The sequence below is a fragment of the Phragmites australis genome, chromosome 7, assembly GCF_958298935.1.
Source record: "Phragmites australis chromosome 7, lpPhrAust1.1, whole genome shotgun sequence".
Lineage (NCBI taxonomy): Eukaryota > Viridiplantae > Streptophyta > Magnoliopsida > Poales > Poaceae > Phragmites > Phragmites australis.
The window spans coordinates 19,208,055-19,216,152 of NC_084927.1; the positions used below are offsets into that span (position 1 = coordinate 19,208,055).

Genomic DNA, 8,098 nt, shown 5'->3' on the forward strand with positions numbered 1-8,098 from the left:
CGATCAAGGTCGTGCAAGAGTTCATCAAAACACAAGGCGAGGGTACTCGAGGCGGCCGAAGTGGTAAAGGCCATGGAGGCCAAGGGGGTCGAGGAGGACGGGCTCCGTGGGACCTGACCACACTATAAAGTGAGTTGCATGGCCAAGGTGCTGGTCATAGGACTAAGAAGTGCCCGTAGGTCATAGCCACGAAAAAAGCTTAGGGAAACAACATTTCAATTCTGCAAAAGTCGTGCAGCATGCCACACATTTCAGGAAGGGCGACGCGTGGGAATTCAATCAAACATGCAGCCCAAACCCCACAATGTTCGCTAATTAGTGGCGACCAATGGCTGCAATGGCATAGTATACTCCCGTGCCTTCGGCTCTATTGGACCAGACCTTTGGTCAACTAACAACTTTCCAAGCACAACTCCCACCCCCTCCGCCAAGACTTACAATCGAAGCCCCTCTAGAAGCTAGCAGATCGATGAACACAGTAAATCATGGATTCAATATTGTGTTGGCAATCACTGGAGGATCCAATAAGGAAACTGAGTCAAAGAAACAACAAAAAGAATATGTGCAAAGGGTTAACCATGTGGGTATAGGACCTACTTATGTCCATTCAAAGTGGTCTCATGTACCCATTACCTTCTCACACGAGGACATGAGGATCCTAGCTTACCCGCATACGGACGCCTTTGTCATCACCGCAAACATTTTAAGAAATGAAGTGCACACAATCCTCATAGATGGCGGAAGCGTGGCAAACATCATATTCATCAACGCTTTTGATAGGATGGGCATGCAACGAAATGAACTTTGACAAGCTGGGTCCCTGCTGCTAAGCTTCGGGGGGAAGGCAATTAATACTTTGGAAAAAATAGAGATACCAGATTCATTTGGCGATGGGTCAAACTTTCAGACGGAGAATATTATCTTCGATGTGGTTGATATCATCTATCCTTACAATGCAATTTTCAGACGGGGAGTCTTGAATAGATTCAGAGCAATACCGCACCATGGGTATCTGTGCATGAAAATGCCCAGTCTCAGGGGTGTCATAACGGTGTTCAGAGATCAACAAGTGGACTATAGAATTAAAGTGGAAAATACTCCGGGCAGACAAAATGTGCATCTAGTAGCAGAACCTTCGATGAATCCTGAAGAATGTGAAGAACAGTTGCAGACACAACGGGCGACGAAGGCTAGGCCCGAAGGCAAGACCAAGAAGGTGCTGCTATGTCAAGACAGGCCAGACAAAGCAGTTGTCATCGGGGCAAAGATCACAGAGGAAGCTGAGCAAAGGTTGCTACAGTTCCTTCACAACAACGAAGATGTCTTCGCTTGGTCTCCAAAGGATTTGCAAGGAGTAAATAGAGAGATCATTCAACATACTCTAAATGTCGACCCGAATACGAAGCCAAAGAAGCAAAAGCTTCAGAAGGCTTCAAAAGAGAGAGAAGATGCAGCGAAGGCTGAGGTGCAGAAGCTACTTGACGCCGGGGTAGTACGCGAAGTATTGCATTCAGAGTGGCTAGCCAACCCGGTGCTAGTTAAGAAAAATAATGGCAAATGAAGAATGTGTGTAGGTTTCACAGACCTTAACAGAGCTTGTCCAAAGGATGACTTTCCTTTGCCACCCATTGATCAATTGGTGGACTCCGTGGCTGGATGTTGAGCTTTATGGATGCATATTAGAGTTACCATCAGGTTTGGATAGCGAACGAGGATGAGGAAAAAACAATTTTCAGAACTTCCTTTGGTATATAATGTTTTGTAAGGATGGCCTTCGGCCTTCGGAATGCTGGTGCCACCTTCGCTAGATTGGTCCAGATAGTGCTAAAATCATCAAAATATCTCTGCATGCGTTGACGATATAGTGGTAAAAAGCAATAGAGAGGACAAATACCTCGATGATCTTCGAGAAACTTTTGAAAGTCTATGAAGTGCAGGATTAGAGCTACACCCAAAAAAATGTGCATTTGGTGTACGATCTGGGAGGTTGCTGGGCTTCTTGGTCTCAAAAAGGGGCATCGAAGTAGATCCTCAGAAAATTCAAGCAATACTTGACATGAGACCTCCCCATAGCAAGAAACAAGCACAACACGTAGCAGAAAGATTGGTAGCTCTAAACCGGTTCATCGCAAGATCCGACGAGCGAAGCCTTTCTTTGTTCAAAACACTTAAAGGCTCTGACTCTTTCAAATGGGTGCGAAGCAGCAGAATGCCTTCAATGAGTTAAAGAAGTATCTGACGGAGCTAACAACACTTTCTAGCCCAGATCCTAAGGCTGAGTTGTTGTACATAGCGGCATCTCCTTCGACAGTAAGTGTTGTACTTGTGCAAGAGAGGCATTTAAATGAAAAATGCAGCAATTTTTGGTATACTATGTGTCGGAGGCTTTGGCGGGGCCGAAGAGGTTCTACTCTGAGATGGAGAAGATGGCTTACGTGCTGATATGGCATCGTGAAAGCTTCGCCATTATTTCACAGCTCACAAGATAACAGTGCCCACCTCCTTACCCCTTCGCGACATGTTTGAAATTCATGAAGCTACAGGAAGAATTGGAAAATGGGCTCCAGAGGTTACGCCTTTCATGTTGGCCTTCGTCGCAAGGATGGCGATAAAATCTCAAGTGCTAGCGGAGTTTTTGGCAGATTGGACGCCGCAGGCCGAAGCTCAAGAGTAAATCCCATCAGACCCAGTATGGATCATGTATTGTGATGGAGCCTGGGGGGTTTTGGGTAATGGTGTGGCAGCAGTAGTATCTTCACCCTCGGGATTAAAGTTGTGATACGCTGTCAGGCTTGAGTTTTGGTAGACAAATAGTGTCGCAGAGTACGAAACAGTTCTCCTTGGGCTTCGTAAGGTGCATGCATTGGGCACACGAAGGGTCCTAGTCAAGACAGACTCTAAGGTGGCCGCGAGCCAAATTGACAAGACATATCAGGCGAAGGAGCCAGAACTGGTAAAGTATATGATAGTAGTGCGAAGCATGGAAAAGCATTTCTTGGGGTTTACATTCAAAAGCATATCAAGAAATGACAACTTTGAGGTCGATGACCTCGCAAAGGCCACGGCGCAACATCTGCCAATTCTGTCGGATGTTTTTATCAAAAGTTGAAGGTGCTAGCTGTCGAGGCCCCTTTGCAGGTGACACGTTCTGTCACCGTCATTGAGAGCAAAGGTTGGCACTCTCCTATAATGGCATACCTTTGGGGATACTACGGGCCCGAAGATAATGTCGAGGCGAAGCGTATGGCACAAAGAGCCAGAAACTATAAAATTGTTATGGCCGAAGGCAATCTCTGATGCGGAGTCCATAATTTGAAGTTGCATGAAGTCCTTCGACAAAGACGCAACTCATACCCCCGGTCTGGCCCTTAATGCACTGGGGAATTGACATTATTGGACAATTACCAGCTGCCCTAGGAAATTTACGCTATGTTGTTGTCGCAGTCGAGTACTTCTCTAAATGGGTGGAATCAATGCTGCTGGTGAACATAACACCAAAAAATATCCAAAAATTCTTGTGGCAAAATGTCATCTGCCGCTTCGGCATCCCTCGCGATGTAACGGTTGATAATGGCACACAATTTGACAGCGAAGGGTTCAGGGAATTCTGCGAAGGCCTTGGAATTAAAGTCCACTTCGCGTCAATATATCACCCACAATCAAATGGAGCTGTGGAGAGGGTGAATGGCATCTTCTTAAATGGTGTCGCAATATGTTTGTAAGGTCTGCCAAAAGGAAAATGGGTTGAAGAGTTGCCGAAGGTTTTTGTGTTTAGTGAGGACAGTGGTAACAAGACCAACAGGATTCACGCCTTCCCGTTTGCTCTTCGGCGAAGAGGCGATGACTCCGGAGGAACTTACAAATAAATCATTTTGAGTCATGGCTGAATCAGCCCAAAGTGAAGAATTTATATCAAAGGATGCACTAGAGGATATTAGAATGCAGGCTGTTGAAAACTTGACAAAATATCAGGAAGAAACAAAGAGATGGAGAGACAAAAAAGTATCCCCGAAGGGATTCATTCCTAGAGACATAGTATTGTGAAGGGTCACCAATATTTCAGTTGTGGGAAAATTGCAGAGTGGGTGGGACGGACCTTTCTTGGTAAAGAGTTCTTTGAGGCCTAGGTCTTATCACCTGGCTGTTGTCGAAGGGGAAGAGCTTCCGCACACTTGGAATGCTGACAACGTTCGCAAGTTTTATGTGTAGTGAAGATTAAAAAGGTGTCTTCGTATTGATGGGTGAAGTACACGCAACACCTTTACATCTATGTAATTTTAAATTCTGTATTTCAATCAAAACAATGCACATGTACTATACTGTTTTCCTCACAGGGGGAGCCTTCGTTTGGGTGTGAGGTTTTTAACGAGGCAGCAACCTTTGTAAACCCTCTATACATGAAATTACCCCCCAAAAGCGTGTACTTCTGTAGAATTTATTGCATAAATTCATCATCTAAGTGGTGCAGCCCTTCGATAGAAGGGTGCACACCAATCACGTGGAAGTGATCCAGGAACTTGCCATCAAAGTTGAGGTAGGAAATGTCTAAAAGGAAGAAATCCGACCTTTTGATTTAGGGTGGGTGCAAACCCGTAGCAAAAGTCCGAAGCATATAAATACTTCGTCGACATCTTCGCCCTTATGGCAAAATAATTGTTACTCAATTGCGCCTATGCATATCTATGTAATGCTTGAAAAAGCCAAAGTGCTTCCCAACCTTAAAGAAGGTGGCACACCTCTCCACCAGAAATCCGGGGCTAAGAGTGCCTGCCCCCACACCGAATGCAAAAGAGACATTTGGCTTGCCCTGATGACAACAAAGACACCTTCGGCCTGTCTTTGTAAACAAGGCCTCATAGATCAAAAATCCGCTTGAGCCAGCGACCAAGAGCTTGGTCAGCGCAAAGTTGAGCCTCGTCTTGGGTGAATTTCCCCAGGAGAAGCATAGATTTGGTCTCCACTTCGCCCACTGTCAAGTCTATCCTGAAGCACATAATGTAAGGAAAAGACAGAAAGTCGAAGTGCAATTAAGAACAGGATAACAAAAATACCTGAGAAACCTCTAAAATCAAGCTGGGGACGACAGAGTCCCTCCGGCCCTTTATCACCGAATCTTGGGATGGACCAGCCTTGGCTGAGGGGCCACACCCCAGATGCCATGAACTCATCTACGAGGTCACACGTGCTCAGGTGCTTCATACACCTGGTGAAGGCTTCGAATGCCGCCCTCTAGGAGTCATTCCGTAGTACATCTGGGGCTCGGTTCCCCTTAACCTCTTCATACTTGGACACAAGGTACTCTTTTTGGTCTACATAATGGTAGAACCACTGGACATGAAAACCAGCTTCGGCTGGTGGTGAAGTTTGTGGGCGACAGCACAAGCCCTGGCTGAGGCCTTTGCTCCTTCTAAACGTGCCACTTAGGCAAATAGACTAAGCCAAACAATGGCGTTCAGCTGGTGGAGGTAGACTTCGAACAATTTCAAAACCTTGGGGACCATCTCGTCGCAGGGGAGGTGAAGCCCTGCTTGGAAGTCTGACCTTCAAAACGATGGCCTCATCATCTTCGGGTGCTGGAGTTTCCTGGTCCTCCGGAAGTCTGACCTTCAAAACATCATTGATCATGCCTTCTTTAATTAGTCCAACCATGACTTCTTCATCAACCTTAGATTGCCCAATCCAGTATGTCTTCAGGCAGCTTGTTTTCCCTCTAGGAGCCATTAGATCTCTTAGGGCTTCGGAACAAGATGTGGGAGTCTTCGTACGAGAGCAAGTGTTTCAATGAGTTCGTGTGGTAAAAAGTGAGGTATCGAATAGAGTATATATATAGCGGTAAAAAACAAGGCTAACGATAGTTGGATCGGTGCGTGTTGGAAATTGAATCATTGCCTTAAAAGATAGTTAAGTACAAACCGAAGGCACCTAGCATTTTTGAACATTAGCGTCACTTGGGGGCAAAATCGTCAACTAAGTAAAATAAAAACATTTGAATAACAAAAGGGGGCTAACTACTAAAGGGTAAAATGAGTCACCAAAAGTCTTCAACGGGCAAAAGAGGATGGCGTTCGGTCGTACCATTAGATTCACAGGTTCGACCCATCGAAGGTGAACTTTACCCATGGGGGTTGCTGTTGGGGAATGGTATCACACACCCCCTTTGGACGGTAAGTCAAAGACCTCTAGTGAACATTGTTTACTGACGAAGGATGCAGTTGTGTATTTCAGGAAATGCAGGACAAACATACCGTTCGGGCAAGCAACTCATGCCTTTGGGAGTAAACGGAAGGCCAACTCGCGACGCCGAGTATCATGACAGGTGAAGCCTCTGGCGGGCCTTCAGACGAAGATCGAAGTCCAGCTTGCGACGCTACGATGAAGCCAGTCGAAGGCGTGCCGAAGGTCCGTTCGCAATGGACCTTCGGGAGCTCAGTCGAAGGCGCGGCATCCGCTGGAGCTAGGTAGAGGAGGAGGGTAAAGTTGTAAATATACTAATGTTCTTAGGATTATACAAAAATACCCTCGAATATAATGGGAATTTGGCAGTTAGGGGGGCAACGTTGTAAAATATAACATGGAGTGGTTGAGTATGGACTATAAATAGACTGGCACTGTAACTGAAGTGACGGTGGACATTAATAATATCGCACAGTTTTCCATAAGCGCGTCACTTTATAAAACCTTCGGCTTTCCCTCGAAAGGGCCGAAGCCCCACCCCTGTGACATTTTGGACAGCGGAAAGTGACCGGAAGAGAGGTTAGTGGTGAGACATTGGTGGCTGTCGTGACCGGGTACCGACCAGGAGCATATTCTTAGTAGAGCTCCAATGTGGACTGGGGGTGACATTAATGCTATTGGTATCACGGGATAAAAATCTCTTATACTGAGTTTGCTCTCTCTACCTTATTTACACTTCTGTATTTACATTCTTGCAATTTACCTTCCTAAATATGTTACAATATCTTTTGAACAGTAGAGTAGACACATTAGATAAATTTAAAGCATATTTAGATAGAAATTGAGATAGATTTATCTTGTGAAGTTTTTAGAGCCATTAATTTTTAAATATCATAATTTATTCTCTCATCTTATGATATCACCGATCCTCGTATCATCCAGCGAATAACTTCCAACCAAAGGAACTCCTATTTCCAAGCTTACAGCAAAAACCCAAGCATTAGGGACCCAGGAATCACACCTTCGTACAAGGACCAAGTGAATTATGTTTTCCTTTTTGCCATCAACTACGGACCCTTCACATGTATTTCTACAGCATTTTTCCCATTGTTAGCAAGGTCGAATTAAGACATGTTGAATCTCATCAGCAATTCAATTTTTTTTTTTCATTTTCAGAGGAATAGGGTCCAACAATTACATGGCGATCATCGATAATCTACTCCCCGATGCCGATGCTAGTAATATTGTCATAATCGGCAACCATGTCACATAGCAAAGGCATGGTGTCTCCTACAACCGATTATGAAGATATCAAGAAGTCTAGCATGTTAACTTATGTTATTCTTAATCATTTCAAAGGTGGTTCTCTTTGAAAGAAAGAACTTATCGTTTCATAGACTAACCCCAGAAACTGTTTCGGCTGTTGTTAAGGGAAAGCCAGGTTTCAACTTCAAATACACACAAGGACAAAGGAGGCTGCGACAGGGAGTCAAACTTGAGTTAGGCTAAGGTCTGGTCATCGAATTGATCAGGTAATCTACATCAGGGATGCATGGGCAGCAAAATTATGGATATGTAATAGGGGTTACATAAAACTATAGGGAATTATCTTCAACAAGGCGTTTGTAGTCCAACGGTTAGGATAATTGCCTTCCAAGCAATAGACCCGGGTTCGACTCCCGGCAGACGCAATTTTCCTTTTGCTCTTTTTTTTAAAACAGTTACACGATACTAGCTTTCTTCGATCCAGTAGCTAAGGTCGATTAATCCTTGGTCCCCAGTTGCTTTGCCAGGACCATAGTAGCATGAATGTAGTGGGGAACTCGAATATCCTGACGACGACGAAACCCTTTTGCTCCCGTCCCTTCTTCCATCACGATCGAGCATATATTGGAGGACGCACGAACCTGATCCGGATCTCGAT

General features: G+C 44.9%; 1 non-coding gene across 1 annotated transcript; it reads left to right on the forward strand.

The window, feature by feature from the left end:
- The first annotated feature begins 7,793 nt into the window (after positions 1-7,793).
- Positions 7,794-7,865, forward strand: TRNAG-UCC (transfer RNA glycine (anticodon UCC)). Its single transcript has one exon. It is a non-coding gene; the product is annotated as a tRNA-Gly (tRNA).
- Positions 7,866-8,098: the final 233 nt, after the last annotated feature.